At 41.2% G+C, this 21,538-nt stretch overlaps 1 non-coding gene across 1 annotated transcript; it reads left to right on the top strand.

The window, feature by feature from the left end:
• The first annotated feature begins 19,071 nt into the window (after positions 1 to 19,071).
• On the top strand, positions 19,072 to 19,195 carry LOC141421171 (small nucleolar RNA SNORA40). Its single transcript, XR_012445834.1, has one exon. It is a non-coding gene; the product is annotated as a small nucleolar RNA SNORA40 (small nucleolar RNA).
• Positions 19,196 to 21,538: the final 2,343 nt, after the last annotated feature.

Below are 21,538 nucleotides of genomic sequence, written 5' to 3'. Positions count from 1 at the left end.
GACAGTCCCTGGGACTTCTCAGCAGAGGCCCTCTCCAGCCCCCCTGCACCTGCCCCATCCCCCCTACACCTGCTCTGGCCTTCGGGGGGAGCGGAGAGGACAACGCCAGGTCCCACAGCCATTCTTCATCATTAGAAGTGGACACCAGCATTAAGAGGCTTTGCAAACCACTCGCCCAGGTTTCTTCCCACGTCAACAAACAAACAAACACAACAACAAAACCAAATTTAAACCTGCCAAGTTCTTACACTGGGGCATTTCTATCCTGCACATGTTCACTGACAACTGGTTTGTCAGATGTGTTATTGAGTCATCTTATGACATCTGAGGATGAAGGACTCCCACTTTGCAATTTCGTTTTAACAGGGAGTGCACAGAGACTGAATTGGAAATTATTGAAAATGGAAGGCTGCTATTTTGAAGTTCAATTCAGCTTGGATTTATAAAGTGAGAGACATGAATTAATCTGTAGGGGAGAGTTTATCTTTGATTGAGAGGGATTATTTTGCTTTTGGTCACCCATCTACCTGCCTGCTGTTTAGGGACTTCTGAATGCAGTGCAGTAATTTCAACATTCTTGCTTCACACTAACTTCTAAAACAATTTATTAATAAATTGAGCATATTAGCACGATTGCATTCTAGCAGAATTAGAAAATTTTCCTCTGAAAATCTGAGTGTGGGTTGCCTTCTGGAGAGAAATGGAGTTTCTCTGATTGTTCATGTGTGAGTGGGTTTGTGGAAACCCACTGTACTAGCTGTTCAAAACTGTTTCTCCCTTTTTTGCTGAGCACAGTGTTAGACTGTACTTCCCAACCTGACATATGGTTAGTGGAGATTATGTGATTGGTTCTTGTCAGATATGTCAGTGGGAGTGATTTGTCACTTCCATCCCAGGCTTTAAGAAATGTTTATGTCTCCTCCATCCTCCCCTTCTCCTTTTCTTCCATAGATGCAGCTGACAACAGGGTCTGCAGGGCACCAGGGCTTCAAGGTAAGAGATGCCCAAGTGCCTGACTCATAGTGCTCTTGTCTGAGCACGTTGTCAGCAAACTGGACTTTTATCACATGAAGACAGGCTCATCTTTCCATTTGATATCTAAAGAGAGTTGGGGAAAGGAATTGGATGGGCGTGTTGCAGCACCATGTGAATCAAACTATAGCTCTCTCACGCATGGCGCTTCCAGGGTGTTACGGCATCCTTATTTTAGTCTAATTCATCTAACTTTCCAGATAATTAGGCTTTCCCCTTGAATGTCTTTAAGATCCTCTTTTTCCTACAGTGTGTCTTGATGTGTGGATTTTTTTTTCTACCTGATGTTTGTTAGACTTTTTGAGTCTAAGGAATTGTATCTTTCATCAATTCTGGGAAATTCTCAGACTTTCTGAGTTTCACTTTCATTGTTCATCCTTTCTTTCCTATGTGGCTTTTGGAACTTCTGTTAGAAATGTGTTAGAACTTCTTGCTATCTCTTCAGTGTCTCTTTACCTTTCTTGGCATCTCTGAGCTGAATTCTGAAGAGTTTCTTTTATAGAATTGTTAATCTCTCTTCAGCTATGGTCAAGTCACTTATTACAGCTCTAAATGTAAGGAAAAATCAAAATTGCAAAAACAGTTCCCATATACTGTAAGCCTAGGATACTGTATTCATCTGGTGGTCACTGCTGAAGGTGTGACTCAAGTACAGAGTGCCTGCCTAGCAAGCATGAGTTCCTGAGTTCAAACCCCAGGGTCGCCATATTGTATTTTGTGGTCTTGTCTTCTTAGGCTCCTCTTGATGTGACAAGTCCTCAGACTTTTCTTGTTTGATTACTGCCATGACAATTTTAAGAGGTATTATTCGTGTGCTTTATAAATCGTCCCATAGGATAGAGATTTAGCCTATGATTTACTCATGATTAGACTGGGGTTGTGGATTTTTGGGAGAAAATCATAGAGTGTAAGTACTATTTGCCTCATTCTTAGCAAAGGTCCACACCATCAATGACTTTTTGAAGTCTTTGATTAGTTTTTGATTTTTGGGGTTTTTTTTGGTGGTACCGGGGTTTGAACTCAGGGCCTTGGGCACTTGCTAGGCAGACACTCTACTTCTTGAACCAGGTCCTGGATGTAACTTTTCATTGCTGATGTAGCGTTGCAGTTTTTGCCACAGTCATGTTACTCTTCTCTGCTCCTCTGCCGTGTTCTCTATAAGGAAGTCACTCTGTGCCGCCCATGTATAGGAGAGATAACAGAATTGATAAGTTATTTGGAATTTTTCTTCATGAGAAATTTATCCTTTCCCTCTATTTATTCAATCATTTATTGATATTAGTGCAAATACATGGATATTTATTTTGTACTTTGTGTTATAATCCAACAACATTTTCCCTTTTCTTTCAGTTTCGGCCATTGGGAGGTCTTTTGGGGTTAGTTGTCACAGGAAGCCATATCACTGTATCTAATACCACTATGATAGGTGCAGTTACATACATACAAACTATGTGTTTGCAATGGAGTATGAGAAATTTGGCTTGTAGTATAAGTGGATTCGTTGTGAAGCAAGTTTGACTATCCCAAGAAACTCATTAAAATAAAAAGCAGAGTGTTCTTTGTTGTCATGGTATATTGATGGTTGAGCTAACAGTAAACTTATTTAATCCTATCTATTTTTAATTCAATCCATTTTTAAGAACTTTGCTTGCATGTGTCACAAAGGACTGGAAATAGTTACAAAATGCATTAATTCCTGAGCTTTTGGGTTGGGAATTAGAAAACCATGAACCAGAAAATGATTGTGTTAATTTAAAGCCATGGGATCTCAGAAAATCACTCTTACTCATTAACTACAAATCTCTAAATTAACAAAGACATACAGGTCAACCATGAACAAAATTCATATAGGTGTGTGAACACATGCAAACACCTCTATTTACAGTGAAGTTGTGACAGGGAAGATTACACTTTCCAACTTTCACTTTATCCCACAATCTGAATTTTTTCAAGTAATTTTCTGCCTTAGAAATAAAATACCAATCCATTCTCTGAGCCCCGTTATTAAAACCAGAGAAAGACACCACAGGAAAAGAAAACTATAGAACCATATCTCTTATGAACATAAATTTAAAATCTTCAGGAAAACTCAAACCAAAGAAAATCAAATCTAGTACTGTATTAGAATTATACACTATGATTAAGTTAAATTTATACCAAGAATTCAAGGTTGGTTTAACATTTGAAAATCAATTAGTGACATATGCAACTAGGACAAAAAAGTAAAACCTCAAGATGTACCCAAGAGATTCAGCAAAAACATCTGAAAAAATCTACCACTCCTTCATGATGAAAATACTGAACAAATTAGGACACCTGACAAAGGTGTTTGAGAAAAGACAAAACTTATACCCTTATTGGTGCTTGTTTTCCCCTGAAATACTATCTCAGAAGACTGAATGCTTTCCTGTTAAGATCAGGACAAGACAAGAAGGACCACACTTGCCAATTCATTGCTGGAGGTTTAGCCAGGGAAATTAGGCAAGAAAATAAAATAGGAGGTGTCTGGATTTGAAAGGAGAAAGAAAGATCTCAAATTGCGGATGATGTGATCTTTATATGGATACTTTATGTCATAGAGTTACCACACGAATAAACATTTCATTCCCAGCAAGATACCCAAGAGACATGAAACCATAGACCCACACAAAAACTCATACCCGACTGTCCACAGCAGCATTGTCCATAATAGCCAAAAGAAGGAAAGATCCCAATGTTCATCCAAGGACAATATACACATCAGTACAACAGAATAATAGCAGTTAAAAAGGCATAAAGTCTTGTTACAACATGAATGAATTTCAGAAACATTTTCAAAGTGAAAGAAACACAAAGACCACAAATTACTGAATTCCATTTAAATGAAGTGCTGTAAATGGGCAAGTCACTGGAAGCAGCAGCTGGATTACTAGCTGCCTAGGGCTGGTGGCTTTCAGGGGGAACTGGGCAGTGATTGCTAGTAGTTCTGGGTTCTTTCTAGTGCTTCTTTTTAGTCTTAAGAGAACATTATCTTGAATAAGCAAATCTCTCAATCTAACAAAAGATTGCCATCTGCTTACATTGTGTAAGCTCACTACCTGAGCAGCAAATCAAGCGCACTGATCAAGCACCAGAGAAGCAAATCAAATAAAAAATTCATAACCTTTGAGAGCAGACAGACAAAAACTTGCAGATTATCTAAATAAACTGAAGGTATATGGAACAACGGCAGTGATTCAAACTCAGAGGCTGTGACTTGACCCAGACCTTATTCCAAATTCTTGAAAAAAAAAGAATTTTATTTTTACAAACATCTGTAAACGATAAGACCAGACAACAAAAACCATCAAGTTCCGAAATGCAACCATTTTTCTTTTTTGCAATCCTGGGGTTTAAACTCAGATCCTCACGTTTGCTCGGCGGGTTCTACCCCTTGAGCCACTCCACTGGCCCCCAAAATGTAGCCATTTTAATCCAAGGATTCAAATGATGTTTTTCACCCCACAGCTTGGTTCTCCTCCATGATGAGGGTAGAAGAATCAGTTCCTCTGCCTGTTTGTACTGCCAGGGTTGCTAGGTGAGCCCACCTTCAAGCATTTGGACTTTCAGGAACCAGGGGGCACAGGCTGGCTAGTGCTACCCTGGCTAGTCCTCCTACCCAAGGCAACAACACTGGCTTTTCAAGTCAAGGCAACAGGTTCAAAAGGCATTGGAAGTGGTGACATAATGGTGAACAGAGTTCTTCAGAAAGTGTCATCTTTATGTATGAGTGGCCTGAAAGAACCGATGATCACCAAAGCTATTTAGACAGGCACCACAAATAGGCAGAAGCACTAATTGCCATGTCTTCTTTGGATGTGAGGAGAGTTCTATGTAGCTATCCACAGCTACAGCCATCATTAAAATAAATGCCACTTCTAAATACAGACCGTTGGAAGGGAAAACATGAAGGAATTAGTGCAGCCGGGACTCCTTTGAAGAAGTTAGGGGCCAGGAAAAGGTACCAGTTAGAACAGAATGAGAAGGGAACAGAAGAAAGAGGAAAGTGCAGAACTTCAGAGCTGGGTGGAGCCTGGTGATGGCGTCATGCCTCAGAGCTCTGCTGTGGTAAGAAGCCATTTGGGTTGGTGGCCACTTGCATCCATCTGACAGTCCTTGGTTCCAAGCTCTTTCCACCAGATGGTAACTCCACATTCTCCAAGGTAGTGGTGGCAGGAGAGTGGGAAGTTGGAAGGCCTATGCTGGCTTTTCCCAGGAGTGGCACCTGGCTTGTGTTCACATTTTCTTGGCCAAAATCCATGCACATGACTCAATATGAAGGATTCTGGGAAATGTAGTTTTCTGGTGAAACCTTGAGGCCAAAAATTGGGAAGATGGTCTGTTATTTCATGGCTCTTCTTAGAGTCACTCTCTAACTTTTTACTTTAAGTCAAATTACTTTAAAAAAAATCTAAATTCCAATTTTAAGCTACTTTGATGTAGCAATTATCTTTTTTCTAACATGCATTAAAATAATACTTGTTAAATATGCTATGGATGATCTAAAATCATCTCCTATGTTACCAATGGTAAGTCTATAGACACTTATAAATTAACCCTTTAATCTTAAGATGAGAATACAGAGGTCCAGAAGAATACCATCAGTAGCTCAAAGTCACACAGGAAGCTGAAATGCAAAGCCAGGACTAGAGTCTGGGTTTTCTTTCCACTGTCCTGTGTTTTCAAGCCTGTAAATTTGTGAGAAAAGGATGTGGGCAGTAGAAAAACAAAGTGAGTCACTGTGATTAAGGGAATTAAAAAGAACACAGGCACAATGTGCAAATACCTTAGAGCAAAAAGAAACCAGTAGGAAGTTGTGAAGGCTGCAAGGCAGATGGGGGCCCATGGAAAACACGACTCCCGCGCAAGTCAGCAGCTTTGGGTATGCGTTGTCTCCAATCTGATGTTCTGAATTACTTAGACTCATGGGTGGAATGTTACTCGGGCCTTGGGACCTACCACGAGAGCAGAGAGGCTGGAGAGACTGTGGGGAGGGCAGGCAGCTGGGCTTTGTGTGCAGAGGCACAGAAGCAATGTCTTTCCAGAAGGTGACAGTCCTTCTGTGCATAGCCTCTGGGCCTCCATCCTTCAGACTCACACTCTGTGTGGCTGGGGATCGAACCCAGGGCCTCAAATGTGCAAGACAAGTGCTCTACCACTGAGCTCCACCCCCAGTCCAGGAGCATATATCTGATAAACACAGGGAAAAGAGTGTCTTCTCAGTTCAGATCAAAATAAAATACCAAAACATGTTGGGTAGGAACCTGCTGGAGGGATACTAGGTTTGAGCAAATTCTATAAGCCAGCTTTGCACGGACATGCTGGCTTATGATGAACCACAGTGGATGCTTGGAGGATTTCATTTCAGTCACTAGGTTCACAGGATCTGGCACCTGAGGCTTCAGAAGTCAGCTACTCCAGTAGCCGCAAATTTTCTTATGAGACCCGCGCAAATTGTTTCTTCACAATAAACCTTATGCATAAGCTTACCATTGATAGTCATTCCAATGTTACAGCAAAGTGTGCTGTAACCTGCTCTGTGAGGTCATCTGTTGGTGGTCATTGGACTTGTTTCAACCTTTTTGGCTACTGCAAATTAAAACTGTTCTAGCTCCCCCTGTCCACGTCTTCACGTGGGCATTCTCTTGGGTAGATTAGAATTGGGATGGTTTGATCACATGGTAACTGCACCATGGACTTCCTTTTTCTAGTGCTGGGGACTGAGCCCAGGTGCCCACCCATGCTACCAGTCCACCCACTGTGTGTGTGTGACGCCTGTAATCGTAGCTACTCAGGAGATCAGGAGGATCGAGGTTTGAAGCCAGCCCGGGCAAATAGTTAGCAAGACCTTATCTTGATAAAACCCATCACAAAAAATAGCTGGTGGAGTGCCTCAAGTTGTAGGCCCTGAGTTCAAACCCCAGTACCGAACTCCAAAGTTGACTTTCCATCCCACTAGGAAGCTCGAGAATTCCATTGCACCCTGATGGTTCACATTTTGATCTTTGATGAGTAATGCGTTCTTGCCACTTTTTCCATCTGCATGTCTTTTTGGTGAAAAGTCTGCTCAAAACTTTTGTAAAATTTTAAAGTTGGGCTATTTGCTGTCATCTTGGGTTGGTTTAATTTTTTTTTTAATCATTGTTTTTTGGGAGTCCCAGGATTGGAAGTCAGGGTCCTGAACTTGCTTGGCAGGTGCTCTACTTGAGGCATGCCTCTCCCTTTTGTGCTTTAGTTATTTTTGTGCATAGGATCCCATACTTTTTGCTCCATACCAGCCTCAGACTGCAGTCCTCCTACCTTGGCCTCCCTCACAGTTGAGATGACAGGCATGTACCACCATACTCAGCTTATTGTTTCAGATGGGCGCTCACTAACATTTTGGCTTCAAACCACAATCCTCCTGATCTTTACCTCCCAGGTAGCTGGGACTATCAGTGTTAACTACCACTCTTGGCCCATCATATCGAGTTTAGAGGGTTCTTTATATGTTGTGGACAAAGGACTTTATCATCTATGTGATATGCAAACACTTCACAAGATTTCTCTTCCCATCCTTTTAGCAGCATCCTCCAAAGAGCAGATGGTCTTAATTTTGATGAGGGCTAATTTACTAAGTTTTTGTTTTATGGATTGTTCTTTTGTTATGCCTAAGAAATCCTTACCCAACCAAGGACAAAAGATACTCTTCTTACAGAAGTTTTAGAGCTGTTAGGTTTTACATTTAGGTCTCTGATTTATTTTTAGTTAATTCTTTGTATGGTCAGAAGTACAGCTTGAAGTTATTTTATTTTTGTGTAAGGATATACAGTTGTTCAGGCTCCATTTGTAGAAAACACTCTGATCTCTCCAATGATTGCCTTCGTGTCTTCGTCAAAAATAAGTTATCTACATGTGTTGATCCACTTCTGTCTTCTTTAATTGGCTCCATTTGATGTCTGTATTTTTAGACCCAAGTCACATAATCTTATTATTGTAATTTTAAGATAAAGTTTTGAAAGATCATGTAAGTCTCTGAACTTCGTTTTAAAAAAGAGATATTAGCATAAGTTAATTGTACAAAGGTGTTTCCTTGTGACAGTCCCCATGTACCAGCTATGTGTTGATCAAGCTTACCCTATGTTACTCTCTCTTAACCCCCTCCCACCTCCTGTTTTTGACAGTTTCAGGGGCTTCATTTTGCTGTTTTTGTATAGGCATATGATCTATTTTGGTCATATTTCTCACTCCCACCATCCTCTCCTTTCTGCCTCCCCCATCAAATAGGTCCCCCCCAAAACAGTCCTCCCTTTGCAATCATGTTGTGTGACTATTTTCAGGTCTAGGTTCTGCATATGAATTTTGTTTCTTCAAAGAGAAAGTTATTTCTTCTTCTTTAGGTCTAGTCCATGTCAAAATGAATTTGAGCTGACTTTTCAGTTTCTCCAAAGCTGGCTTTTGAGATTTGATGGTGGTTGCCCTGAAGCTGCAGATGAACTCGGGGGCAGCTGGCACCTCAGCCCAGGTGGTCTCTGATCTATGACTGATACTTTTCGCTGGTTATGGGCTTCTATATTGTTTTTTCAGTTGTGTTTTGTCATTTTCGGTGTACCCAATATGGACATCTTTTGGTTGGTTCATTCTGAAGTGAGTTTGGTTCTGTCATAAATTTTATTTTAATGTTCAATTATTTACTGCTGTCATATAGAACTATAATCCTTTTCTATAGATTGATGCATGTTTCAAGTTTTCGAAACTTCCCTGCTAGGTTAGTAGTTTTGTTGTATATCTTACAGGGCTTTCTTGGTAGATAATCACGTCTGTTAATTAAGACTTTTTTTAGTTGGTGTTCACACAGTTAATCCTAGCTACTTGGGAGGCTGAGATTGGGAAGAACTCCATTTGAGGCCAGCCTAGGCAAATAGTTCCCGAGACCCCCATCTCCAAAATAACCAGAGCAAAATGGACTAGAGGTGTGGCTCAAGTGGCAGAGGACCTGCTTTCCAAGTGTGAAGTCCTGAGTTCAAACCCCAGTCCCACCAAAAAAAAAAAAAGACATTTTTATTCCTTCCTTTCTGATTTGGATGTTTTTTTTTTTTTTTTTTTTTGCCTTATCGAACTGCTTAGAAACTCAGTACTTACTTCCTCATATTAGAGGAAACATTCGGTCTCTTATTATTATGCATGGTGTTAACTGTATACTTTTCTTTTTCTTTTTAGCAATTTTTTGGCTGGGGACTCATGTTTTTGCCCCAAGGTGGCCTTGGATTGTGATCCTCCTAGATTACAGGTATGTGCCACCAGCTCAGCTTGTTTGTAAAAGGCAAAATATTTACACAATCTGAAGAAAAACCAGAATATATGTGCTCACCTTATTTGTTAAGATGGGGTCTTGTTACCTTTTCACCTGGGGTGCCCTCAAATTGTTATCTTCCTGAGCTCTGCCTCTTGAGTGTCTGAGATTATAGGCATGCACCATCCGCAACCTGTATTTTTCATAGATGCCTTTTCAGGTTGGCAAAATTTCTTCTTTTTCTGGATTTGGAGAGTTCTTGTTAGATATGTATAGTTATATTTGAATTTGTCAAATTATTCAATACATGTACTCAGGTTATTTTTAAGAAAATTTTGTTAATTAGGTTAATCATATCGATTGCTTGTCAAACATTAACCCACCCTTGCATTCCTGGGATGAATTATCTTTTTAAACATATTGTTGGACTTGATTTTATAAAATCTTCTTAGGAATGTGTATCAATCTTTAAAGGAAGTGTTGAAAGTAGTACTCTTTTCTTCATGCTTTCATCCCATTTTGATGTTGGGCAAGGCTGACCTGATAGAAAGAACAGGGACGTATTCCATCTTCAGTTTTGTGGAATCCTTAGTGTAGAATCAGTATATATATATATATATATATATATATATATATATATATATATATATATTTTGTTTGTTTGTTTGTTTGTTTGTTTTGGTTTTTTTTCTGGCAGTACAAGGGCTTGAACTCATGGCTTGGTGTTTTCAAGGCAGGTGCTCTCTACCACTTGAGCTACTCCACCTCCTTTTTTGTGAAGGGTTTTTTCGAGATAGGGTCTCACAAACTATTTGCCCAGGCTGACTTTGAACCGTGATCCTCCCGATCTCTGCCTCCTGAGTAGCTGGGATTGCAGGCGTGAGCCACCAGTGCCTGGCTAGAATCAGTACTTTTTTCATAATATTTAGCAGAATTCCTCAGGGAAGTTATCTTGGCTTAAACCTTTTTTGTGCATGTTTTTTTACCTACAAATTGAAATATTTGATAAATATAGGGGTATGCAAGTTATCTATTTTTATTCAGTGAGACTTAGTAGTATGTGTCTTTTTCAGAAGCATGTCTAGTTCATCTACAAGGTTAAGTTCATTGGAATCCAATCATTCTAGAATTTTCCAGTCTCCTTTTTAATATCTATAGAATCTGTGGGGAATTCCCCCTTCTTCCAATCCTAAAATTAATATTAATGTCTTCTTTTTACCATGATCGCTTTGGCTAGAGGTGCATCAATTTTTATTAAGCTTCTCAAAAGTTATTGTTGTGATACAGAAATATCCTGGGAGTTCCCATTTCTTACTATGAGTTTAGTTTCCACAGTAAGGCCCCCTGCTACAAATGGGTACTCTTTTTTCAAGGGTAAAATCCAAAGTCAAGGTCACATGTTAGGCATCCCTCATGCTGTGTGCGATTGCCTGTGCTCCAGTCAGAACGAATAACTCGTGTGTGCTTTCCTTAGTGCACGGAGACTGTGACGTCTTTGTGTTTTTGCACGAGCTGTTTCCAATAGGAAAACACCTTTTCCCTTTTCCTTCCTCTTTCCCTAGATCCTGGCCATTTTTAAGATGCAGCATAAAAATTGCTTTTTTTTTTTAAGTAACATGTCCTCTTTGGTTACCTCCGTCCTTGGGGCTTGCAGCTCAATGTTTTCATAGCATCCCTGCAGACAGCTTCACAGAACCAGTTTTATTACTGACACTGTGTTTGTTTCCACAGCTCCTCGATCAGACTGTAAAGTCCTAAATGCATCAGTGAGTGCCTCGCTCACCTTCCTATCAGTATCAGAACAGTAATTTTTGAGATTAGTAGCCATCGATGAACCTCTAGCCAAAGTGGCCAAGCTCAAACATTTCCAGCTCTGTGACCCCTTCCTGCCCATGGTAGCCTTGTTTGTTTGTTCCTTGTTTCTGCTCCTAGACACTTTGGTTTATCACAAGGTAACAGGATTATTGGGTGACAGGCTGCTTCCTCCTGGAGCTGTGGTGAAAACCTTCTGGAAGATATTGTTGAATTTTGATAATCTTTCTAAGAATTCTGGAGATCTTAGTGCTAATGGGAAGAAGCTTAGTGCTATGGTTGCCAGTTTGGTCAATGGTATGACCAGGTCAATTTGAATTTTAGATAAATAATGATTGTTTGGTGTGAGTTCCAAATAGTGCATAAAATATATTTATACTAGCACCTAAAAATCTGAAATCCTGCCAGGTGTTGGTGGTTCATGCCTGTAATCCCAGGTACTTGGGAGGCTGAGATTAACAGGATGATGGTTTGAGGCCACCCTGGGCAAATAGTTCTTGAGACCTCATCTTCAAAAAAACCAGAGCAAAATAGACTGGAAGTGTTACTCAAGCAGTAGAGGACCTGCTTTGCAAGCACAAAGCCCTGAGTTCAAATCCCAGTTCCACCAAAAAAAAAAAAGAAAAAGAAATCTGAAATTCTTCTTTTAAAAATAAAATAAAATAAAATATTTTTAGTTAAAAAAAAAACCCTGAAATTCAGATTTAACAGACTACCCTGTGTTTTACCTTGCTAAATCTGGAAACCTCAGCTAAGCCACTATGGACTTAAATCCAGCTTCTCAGTTTCTTGTCTGTTAAGCACAGCTACATTCTCAACGTTTAGTGAAAAAGAAGCTGAAACTTCCCCCTCTCCCTCAGGGAGCTTCTGGGTGAGCACAGAAGGCACAAAAACTTTCTAGAATCAATATTTAACATTCAAAAGCTATGTATTTCTGATAAACATTGACACAGTGAGCCACACATCTGAGGGAACACAAAATATTCATTGTACAAGAAAAAAACAAATCCAAAAGTTTTTAGTTGCCCAATGGGAAGAAGGTATGAAAAGAAGCCTGGAGTGCTGAGGGAAAAATAGCTGAATGGCATTTTTAATCAAAACGGGAATATTAAGATGAGTGTAGCCTTGGTCAGAAGCTCAGCTTCTCTGAATTTCCTTAAAATTTGCATTGGGGGAGGGGCAGGGCTGGAGCTGGGAGGGAAACCAAACTCTGTGGCCTCATGAAATGAATGTCAAGTTGAACATGTGAGTTCAGAGCGTGCATTCGGAGGAGGGTAGAGGCAAAAGTGAGGTCAGGGGCGTTTAGGACCAAGTTGTGGATTTTGTTGCAGGGAGTGCAAACCTGGAATGGGAGCCAGGCAATTGCAAAAATGATTCTGGCTTGCATGGTAACGATTGAGCCTCAATTCCACTCTTGCCTAAAATTGAGCAGCAAAGGAAGTTCCTCCCCTGGCCAGCTGCCTCCCCTTGCCTCTCCCACCCTCAGGCTGTTCACTCCCCACATCTGTGTCCAAGCCCAGAGCAGCAGGTCACTGCATGGCGCAATCCAGCAGGCAGCATGAATCAGGGGGAAACCTTTGACTTTTAATTCCTTGCCCCTCCCACTAGACAGTGTGGTCTAGTGGTTAACCTACCACAGAATCAGCAAGAAGGCAAAATCACTGGCCCTGTCCTTGCTAGTTGCTCATCAAACACACACACACACACACACACACACACACACATACATTTTTCAACATTGTTCTGCATTACTCTGTGAACGGATCTCATCATAAGATTCACTTGAATCAATTCTTTGTTTTTTGGTGGGGAGGCAGTACTGGAGTTTGAACTCAGGGCCTCATGCTTGCTAGGCAGATGCTCCACTACTTCAGCTACTCCATTAGCTCAAGACTCACTTGGGAAACTGGTTAAACAGCTTCTGAGCCTCCTGCATCCCAGAATCTCCCAAGAAAAGGCCTAGCTATCTGTATTTAACAAGTACTATGGATAGATATGTTGGATGAGTAGATTCAGCTTGGCTGAGGTGGTGGCACCTGCCTCACAGGCAGAGAGCACTGGTGACAATGATAGCAAGAGGATGAGGGTTGGTATCTACCATCAGCATTGGGAAAGCAATGGAGATGGAAGAAAAGATCCCAATTCTAGCTTTGGCTTTGAATACCAAGAGCTGGGTGAGCCTAGGCAGGTCAGCGAGACTGGTGACATTTTTTTTTTTTTAATCATTTTAAAAATAAAAGTGACTAGGTCATCTCTTTCAGTTCTGTGAGTCAATGAATTATTTCTGTGATTTCGCAGAAATGCCAAGATGGACTCTGAGTCTCGCTTCCTGCAAATGACAAGGCAGCAGTCACGGAGGTGTGGGCTGGAGGGCTGGAGTTGGGGGAAGCTTGGAGACAGTGGAGACTGGGAGGTGGGGGCCGGGATGCTGGGAGGCTCTACATCTGGCCCCTCGTGCAAAGGTTTTGGCTACTCTTTGCTTTCCAAAACTTTTCTTACTAGAATACCCCAGATCCCCCAGGAGCAGGGACTCAGTGCTTTGTGGGGAACTCACACACACTTTCCTGAAAGGAAGAAAGGGGGGAGGGACAGGAGGACCCGGGGGATTAGCAAGTGGGCTGGAGTGTCCCCATGTGAGATAAACATTTCCCCATCCTGTCCTGGTCCTGGATGTGCCCTGCACAGTCCTTTGTCCATTTCCACAATGCCTAGAAGTGTCCTCCTTCCCGAACTGGACATCCGCCCACTCATCTGTCTCTGGAACATTCTTCCACCCCAGAACAAGTGGGGTGGGGTGAGTTAGGAGAAGGAGGAGTGAGTCATGATTTTAGGAAAAGGATGTCTTCTGAAGCCAACGCAGAGCGAGCTTCCTAGAAACATCATGACAGGTTCCATAAGCCCACGTTTGGTTCTAATTATAACGTGCCCACATTTGAGCATTCTTCCAACTTTCCCATGGTAACAGCAGGGCTTCTGGGGAAGAGGGCTTTGAGTCACATGTGCTCCGTGTGTCTGAGTGGGAGCTACTTAGGCCTTTTTTTAAGAGCAGTTATTTTTTGCTGTTTTACAAAGGAGGTCTCCTTGGCTGGCCTATGCTTATCAGTGGATCTGTAAACTGGGTTAAACACATTATATAAAAAGGCCAAAATGAGCTCCATAAAATTAAAAAGATATATATTTTTAAATGTCAAGATGAGCACCATGAACAAAAGAAAAGAAAAGAGAATCTTAAATAAGTGGGATTTGTTTTTCCCTCAACTTGAGACAAATGGCAAGGTACAAAACAAAACAAAACAAAACCAACACGAAGGACTTCTTTTGAAAGCAGCTTGGGAAGGGTGCTCTGTCTGAACCATGTGGCTGTAACTTCATTCATGCTTTCTGACCCCGTGAAACAACAGCTGCTCTTTTTGGGACAATCAAAAGCCACAGCACATACCTCTGAAAAGTCACGTCATGTGCAAGTATGGTCTTAGTAGTGTGTGCACTTTTATTTCTATTTAAATGTTGGAAAACTACTAATTCTGGAAGTCACTCATGACAACTTTGAATGACATCTCAGCTGACCAGTGATTTGGGTAAAAGAGAATTTTATTTTTATTGACTCATTCTTCCCTTCTTTTCATCATTTAGGTACCAGGGATACTAGTCAGAACCTGGGGTTGGGGAGGAAATTCAGTTTTTCTCTTGCATAAAAGGTTCCAGGCTGGAACAACTGAATGCAGATGACATAGGAGGGAAAGGGGATTCCCAGGCTTTCCTGGGAGATGGAGTCGAGCTGACTTGTGGGCCTGGTTGGATTTTTTTTTTTTATACGACTCTCTATTAAAAACCAGCACATGTGACATTAGAAAGGAAAAAGTTCCAAGTGTCTACTTTGCAAGATGGTCAAGTGCAAATCTCAGCAGTTCATGAAAGTGGGTGTGGTTTCCACACCCACCACAGGAAGTGGAATGATGGAAATGTGTCGGCCATGTTTGAAAATTTCCAGAAGTATAAGAATGTCTCTTCCTGTCTAAATTATAGTGATCTCAGGTTTCATAACTTCTTAGGAAATTCCTAAGGGAAAAAGATGAATACTTTTCTTTACACTTCCTTTCTTCAGATAAATCCTTGAAATTTTGTGTGATAAATTCAGGAGGTTTATTGTAGTTTATTTTCATGGTAAGTGAAGTAATATTAATATACAATTATTTTTGTGTCCATTTTAAGCATATTTATTTATTTTTTAAAATGTACCCCCCCTCTTTTTTTTTTTTTTTTTTTTTTTTTACCAAAAACTGGAGCTAAATAAAGAGCAGTAATGTTTTGAGGAAGAATTCCAATATATTGTGGGAATTCTAATTGTTATCTGAAAAAACACAATACAGTTAAGTTTTATATAATTTAGATAGTTCACTTTGGACACTACACTGATTTAAGTTAAGCTTAAGAAAACAGCATTTAGTTAAATCTCACAATCACCTTTATCCCCATGTTACAGATGGCAAAATGGAGGACCAGAGAGGTAGGAGCTGGGATGAACTCTGACAGTGGGTCTCTTTGTTCTAAGTTCTCAATCGCTATACAACATCACATCTTTGAAAACTGCCCGCGGGCCCACTATTGAGAGTGGAATTGAGGGGATGTGTTTGAAAGACCCAAACTCTTGAAAGTTAGCCACTAAAAAGAAAAAGTTGCACAAGCGCTCTCTACCAAAGTCAGTAAGAGTGCCTGGAGAGTACTCAGGTGTATGAGTTACTACTTCAGTGAGTGATGAGAGGAGAAAGACCATCAGATTAAGTGCTTTATCCTCTTTCTCTACTGAAATATTGTCCTGAAGAAGCGTCCTAAAGGCACACTTCCTGTCTATTAGGAATCTGTGGTTTCGTGAAGGCAGTCGTTGGCATTTGATAAGCCCTCATTGCGACACTGCTTTATCTCCACATGTGGACAACAGTCTTGGTGCTTGCTTTCGAGGTAGCTGCAGCCTGGATGGAGATGGGGAAACACATGGGTGCACAGAGGCCTGGGGGTGAAGGGAAGAGCTGCTAGAGCAGTGGCAGGGGCTGTGGGCCCAGGAAGAGAATCTCAGGACAGCATCTCCAAGGACAGGATGCCTGGCTGGGAAGCCTGTGTGATGGTGTCCCCCTTCTCTCCCCAGTTTCTACATCACTTTCACCCTCTCATTCACATAGGAACTTAACAAGTACCAGCCTCAGAGATACCTTGGTGTTTGTCTCCTTCCCAGGCTAAGTGCCTGGATCAGTCTCAGCAAAAGACATCTAAGAGGTCTCAGGCCAGATCAGATGTTGACTCTTTGCATCTGAACCTTCTCTTGTGTTTGCAGACTGGATTACCTTGGTCCTCTGGGCAGGTGGATCTCCTGGTTACCAGCCATTTACCTGAGCCTTCTTTTAGTTTTCACTTTGTTGGCTGTTTATTTTCTAAATCCTTACTTTCTTTCTTTCTGCCAGCTCTGATCTTTATTATTATTATTTTTGGCAGTACTGGGGTTCGAACTCAGAACCTCACACATGGTAGGCAGGTGCTCTACCACTTGAGCTCTGCCACCAGCACTGGATCTTTCAACTGTGTTCTCTTTGAGACTTGTTAAAAGAAGTCGTCGCCTCCAGTGTGTGTCTGCCTCCTCATTCACACGCTGCCTCCTGGCTCCCTGCTTAGTGGATGCACCTTGCTAGATGTTCCCATTAGGGATGAGAATCGTGGGAGCAGCGAGAACTTAGTGCTAGATGCTCCAGAACATGGCGCCAAGATGCAGAAACCTTACCACTTTTTCTCAACCAGAGAAAACTTCTGGGAGAAAAGTGATTAATGGTGACATGTGAACATACAAGATGACATCAGTACATACAAGATTCAGAAAGTGATCACATCAGGGTGCTGTCACCAGGTGCCCTGACCCTGCTGCCAAACCTGGTGTGGTGAGGGCTGTAGTGGGGGTTTGTCCAAAATGCCTCGAGGTACTGCAGAAAAGACATGATTTGAAGATCAGAATAAGAACCTCAGGCCCAAAAGCCAAAGAAGCCCTGGTTAGAAAGCTGAATATTGGTGTAGAAATGTTCAAACATCCACCTTTCCTGCTCCATGTCTGTATTTTGTAAACGTTAGAAGGCAGGAACCAGTGTGGGCCAGTTACGCAATGGATAACGCGTCTGATTACGGATCAGAACATTCTAAAAGGCAGGAACCAGGCCCTGTTGCACAGGCCAGCCTCCGTACGAAAGCCTTTCTGTGCGGCAAAGACCATTATTCCTCAAAATAGAAATGCCAGAAAGCACTTCCTCAGCCCACCAATCGGTTTCTCAAAACCCCAGCATGCTTGAGTCACTTTCCTTCTTTCTGTCCTCTGGAACCGGGCCCACTGCTCCAGGGCTCTGCTGCCCTCACTCTGACACCACTGCCATTTCAGTCTGAATGGAGACAGGACGGGTTGAAGTTGGCATCAGAAGGACAAAATGAGTGAGATGCAACAGCACAAAGCTAACTTCTGCACCCCTCTCCAACTTTTAGGGAATACATAGGCAATACATAGAGGTGCATTTATGAAGCCAGTGCAGCCGTGTTTCTCACTGGCTTAATGGACAGCCTTTATCACAGGACAAGTAAGGCTTACTTAAGATGCAAATTGCTGGGCTTCCCTCCAGATTTACTAAAGCAGAATCAAATCAAAGAGATCTGGTTTTTTTTTTGTTTGTTTGTTTGTTCTTTTAGGCAGTACTGGGGTTTGAACTCATGGTCTTGGGCTTGCTAGGCAGGCACTCTATTACCTGAGCCACTCCAGCAGTCCTTTTTATATTGGTTATTTTTGAGATAAGGTTCTGCTTTATGCCCAGGTTGATCTGGACTGCAGTACTCCTATTTGTGCTGGTTGAGATGTCAGGAGCATGTCACCATGCCTGGCCATTGATTGATATTGGGTCTCATGAACTTTTGTCTCAAGCTGGCCTCAAACTGCAATCCTTTTGATCTTTGCCTCCCAAGCAGCCAGGATTATAAGCTTGAGCCACTGGCACCCAACTGGAAATCTGCATTTTAAAATCTCCTTTGCATTTCTATGGATCATGTTGGAGCCTTTACTCCAGGGTTGTGCTTAAAACAGGTAAGAATTGTGCGACTGTAGTCACGTAAAAGCATACCTGGCTCCAAGATCAGTCGCAATTCTTATGACAAGTGGATATGTCACAGGAGGAGAGGGGTGGGGTGGCACTCAAAAGACTCAAGTGGAAAAAGATCTCTTTGTAATGGGCAGTGAGGGCAGGGAGCTTTACCTTTTCATGGTTTCAGTGGCATCATGGCACTGCCCATAGAGAAAGAGTGCAAAAGCCAGAATAAGTAGACCATGTGTAGCTATGAACTAGTAAAGCACCTTCTCCTGTTAGATGCCCCCACCACACAATGTCAAAGTAAAAGCATTTTATTCTGACAAAAAAAAATGGATGCAGTGCAAATTGATGGTAATTACCTCTTCAAATATGGCTGGAAAAGAATGGTAGACGGAATGGCGGTTCTTACTGTTTGTGTCCTCTACACAGATTTGAACACAAACTTTTGTCAGACCATGTGAATGGGGTCAGTGTCTCTGAAGGACCAAGAGCCAAGCCCTGATGGTCTAAGAGGCCCTCACAGGTACTATTTCTTCTCAAAGGACTGACTTCAGTACACTGCTTCTCTGAGGAGCTCTGGTGACTTTCTGGGCTCTCTTATAGACTCACTATGCAGGTGTTTCTTTGTAACCTCTTCCTGTACCTTCTGTCACAGGACCTGTTGAGCAAAAGGGCGTCTGATAGACATCACCATACAATTTTCTATTCTTAGTGACAGCCAAAATAAAATCTCATTTAAGAAATGAAAAGATCAGGGCTGGGAGTGTGGCTCAAGTGATAGAGCACCCACCTAGCAAGCAAAAGGCCCTGAGTTCAACCCCCAGTAAAAAAGATATTAGTCCTTATCTCTGTTTAATTGTGGACAAAGATTTACAGACAGGCGCAAAAACTAAATCCTCCTTCACAGCCCAGAGCCCATTGCTCAGTATCAGTTGTGATACATATAAGGAACATGCCCAAGACAGTTTAAAGTGGTGGGATATTGATAGCCATTAAGAATAAAGAGTTTATCATGAAAAAATATGCGTAGAAGAGAACTCTCAGTGATACTGCATCTGCATTCTAGTTTTTATGTCATGATACATGAAGATGGTCTTTGTCTTTTTAAAAGAACTTTTTTAATGAAAAGGTCAGCCATTAAGAAGGAAGGACTGATAGGTGTTACACGATGGATGAACCTTAAAACAAGACAAGAAGCCAGGCACAAAAGGCCATGTACTGTGTGAGCCCATTAATATGAAATGTTCACAAAAGGCAAATCAATACAGCAGGAAGTAAATTAGTGTTCACCAGAGGCTGGAGGAGGAAAGTGGAGAGCGGCTGCTAACGGATGTGAGGGTTCTTTTGAGGTGGTAAAAATGTTCTAGAATTAGACAGTCATAGTGTTTGCACAGCCATGTGGATCAACTCAAAACAATGAATTCTACGATTTTAAACAGTGGATTTCATTGGCGCATGAATTATATTGCAATAGAGTGTTCTTAAAAATAATAAAATTTTGAGAGGCTACTGTGGAAAATTTTGTTACATTAGTATGCAGAGATAGGGAAGTTAAAATGGAATTAAGCAATGAACAAATGATGAAGTTAATAAAAAGCTGAAGTTTTATTTAAATTTCTTGTTTTAAGTCTTACCATATGCTGGGTCTCAATTATACCTAGCAGGTACAATTAATAACTAACACTTTTTAAAATCCCTGTGTTCACGTATAATACAAAATTTGAGAGTTCCTCGATGCTAAGCAAGATTTGGCATTGCCTGAGACAGGTGACCGATAACAGTGAGGAACGAGGTTGATTTGGAATTAGTAAGAAAGGGACCAAATTGCCACCAGCGTTCAGTTCTTAAAAAGTTGTTTCAGAAGATATAGCTGATTCTGATTAATGGATAATTGAGTCATGTTATTAAAAAGAATTTTAAAGACTACCTGGGAAAAGAGGGTCTGCTTATTGACGTCTCATACTCAGTTATGATTGACTCTAGATTACTTGAAGTATAGTTCAAAGATGTTAGCTTATAGCAGAGTCAGGGTTTATGGAGAAAGCAATGAATTAATTCAAGGACTGACTTAATAATACCAAGTCATGAAGTTGCTTAGTATGCAGTGCTTATGGTCTAGACACCTGCTTACAGTTCTTAACCTTTTTTTGGGTCAAGTACCCACCCTTTTAACAATATGAAAGGAGCTGTGCTATCTCCCTCTTTCTGTCTGTCTATCTGTCTCTCTTTCTCATGCAGATACATCAGTTGTTTTCCCACATGTTTTGGGAGGTTCACGTTGAGGTCCATTCTGAGCTCTGTTCTGAGAATTTTATGTCTGCATGAATAATTCAGTTCATTGTAATGCTTATTTTATCGACACGTCAGTAATTCTTTATTTGATGAGATACTAAACTTAAAAAAAAATGCTCTCAGCCTATCTTAGGCACTGTACACTCACCCTCAGTACCAGCTGTGTCAGTTCCAAGATTGGACTTTAATTATTGTGTGTCTTTGGGATGTGACAATTACTTACAGGAAGTGGGACAGCATGGGATTATAAAGTATTCAATCACTACTTTCTGCTAACACAGGAAGCCTCCCTTAATATGTGGCCTCCAGTGTGCCTTTTACTCATGCTTTAATGAGCGGCCCCATAAATAAACATGCAAGTAGAATCTGAGAAATTTTCTAAATATGAGTGCTCTGACCCATGGGGACACACCCAGACTCAATTTACTGCATGAATCCGGAGAATTTGGGCAAGTGCCGAGTTTTGGTCTGCATTCTTCACTAAGAAGCCTCAATGTTTTCTCTTTGTTGACCATAAGTGATATATTTAGTCATCCAGAAGGGTAGTCAGTCTGCCAGGGAAAATATCCTGCAGAAAACGAAGCAGGCAATTATGTTGGGCAGACCTGGGGGCTGGTGTGGATGGGCCTTGTTTCAAAACACATTCCGAACTCTGTCACAAAGTTCTGTGTCCATGTGTTTTCCTGGGGAGGAACTTCCAAAGGAGGCCATGTGAAAACTAACAGACTTGATGGAGGAGTTTGCAGCCATCTGGCCTGCTCACAGCAGAATGCTCTTTTTATTGGAATTATTTTCAGATTTTTGTGTGGGGGAGGAGTTGGTCATCTTGAATAACAATTCAATATTAACTCTGTACTTAAAAAATTCTTTTCAAAATTCTACTAATCAGTATATTAGGAAAACTTTTTTTCTTGCTAGAAGAGAGAAATAAAATGACCAGTATCTGAGGTGGAAGGATTGGGTATGTTTATCAGTGGGCATTGATTGTCTTAACTGCAAAGGCTTA

The sequence above is a fragment of the Castor canadensis genome, chromosome 2 (assembly GCF_047511655.1).
Source record: "Castor canadensis chromosome 2, mCasCan1.hap1v2, whole genome shotgun sequence".
In the NCBI taxonomy this organism is placed as follows: Eukaryota; Metazoa; Chordata; class Mammalia; order Rodentia; family Castoridae; genus Castor; species Castor canadensis.
The sequence above is the reverse complement of the archived record's forward strand: the minus strand, read 5'-3'. Positions and strand labels throughout refer to the sequence as shown.